Here is a 1781-nt window from a genome sequence, read left to right as displayed (position 1 = left end):
GGGCATTTCAAAAGGTCAAGCTAGGGGAAGATCGAGAGGAACCTGGAGATATTTTAAGTTTACATAGGCTGGCAACATAATTGCTTCTTCGTGGATTCGAACCCTCAGACGTCTGCTTGCTGGCCAAGTACGTTACAGTTACAGCAAAACGAAGAATATTCTTCGCACTATAAAAATGTATAGCAGACGACTCGGGGGTGCCACTTGAACGTTCTACTTTTTTACCGTCCCTTTATCTTATCTGTCAGTCTGTCCAGCTTTTTTCCTCATAGCAAAATCGCTGTTATTGAATCCAAACGCTTCTCTTCAAATTATGAGAAAAAAAAATGCTTAGATACGAGTAACACTCGTGTCCAAACATTTAGGTCAGACCAAATTTAGAATATTTACGAAACTCTTGGGGTTTTGGCTTTTTTTTAGGGCGGGTTGTTTTGTCCAAGGTATCAGATTCTAAACTGGAGAAGTCAAGGCCACATTGTCATGCTTGAATATCTTCAAGCAAATAAGAACATTGCCAGGTATTTGCTCCTCGGTATCTCAAAATCTTTGGATATGTAAATTGTTTTCCATTACTAAACAGGCGTTACTGTGTTTGTACTTTTAGCGATGCTTTTTTTGTTTGTTTGTTTGTTTCTTTTCTTTTTAAAATTGTATTTTGTTCATATATTTGTTTAGTTTATTAATTTTCAATAGATTCTACGGAATGCATTTATACACGGATCTGGGCCTGTAAATAACAACATTAAATGTGTCACAACGCGGTGGAGCCAAGCGCTCGTCAATCTTGGGGCATATGACGTGATTGACATTATCGTATAGCTTGTTCATTTGCCTTACTTTGGATTTTTGTAATGCCCATATAAGTCAAGATATTGGGAATTTTAAGGTGGGGGTCGCCTGGTTTCAGAGGTAAAATTAACGAGAAAGTGGCCTCCAAAGTTGAGTTATTTCCTCAGCTTGAGAGTACGTGGAAACTGAAAATGTACGTCATCTTTTATGCCTTGAATCAACGTTTTTCAATACAATCAAAACAGAAATGTGTTCTCTTAAGGGCATGAAAGGTGTTAAGCCAAAAACCAAAAATTCTATAAAAATTCTATAAAAATTCCCAAACCTGCGGAAAAATGCCAGTTTTTTTACTTTGATTATTTTGACGAGCGCCTTATTTCACCTCGCTACCTCACACACACATGTTACATGTGAAAACTCTAATAAATGGCCTTGTAGTTGTGTAGGCCACTTGCCTGCGTCAGCCGACTGTTCTGCGGTCTCTTTTTAGCATTACAAGCATTGCATTCATCCAGCGTGTTTCTCTTTTTACATACAATAATCTACGCAGCAAGCAACCTGAGGTGCAGCTGAAAGCAAGCTTGTTCAAACAGAGTCGATGTTCATAATATATAATTTGGCACGGTGCGTGTTTTTTTTTCTTCCTGTATCCTACCAAGGCGGTGCAATTGTTATGTAAGAAATGATAAGATATGCTTTATTGACCCTGCTTTTTGAAGAGATTGCCAGTGTGCTTCCATGTACTTTTACAAAGGTTTACATTAGAGGGAATATTACAAGTACAGGTCGACCGGACAGGATTCTGGGCCGTACGGCCAATCGTAACGTGTAATAAGAAATGGGGCTCAAAGTGTAGGCGAATGGTGGGCCGGCCGGATGTAAAGTACCTGTGAATTTGAAGTCCAGCCATCCGGCCTTTGAAGTTTGATGTGCCGGGGACAACTGAACTAATTTCAAAATTATAGAAAATCACGTCGTAAATGAATAATAAT

General features: G+C 38.9%; 1 protein-coding gene across 1 annotated transcript in view; it reads right to left on the bottom strand.

Annotated features, from left to right (window-relative positions):
- Positions 1-630: 630 nt before the first annotated feature.
- Positions 631-1781, bottom strand: part of LOC118477190 (putative inorganic phosphate cotransporter) — a gene marked incomplete in the record, with an annotated part of 7020 nt that continues 5869 nt past the window's right edge. Inside the window, 1 exon segment of the mRNA XM_035972031.1 lies at positions 631-642.

Source organism: Aplysia californica, unplaced genomic scaffold (genome assembly GCF_000002075.1).
Source record: "Aplysia californica isolate F4 #8 unplaced genomic scaffold, AplCal3.0 scaffold00020, whole genome shotgun sequence".
In the NCBI taxonomy this organism is placed as follows: Eukaryota; Metazoa; Mollusca; class Gastropoda; order Aplysiida; family Aplysiidae; genus Aplysia; species Aplysia californica.
Note: the sequence above shows the minus strand (reverse complement) of the source record. Positions and strands in the feature narration are given on the sequence as shown.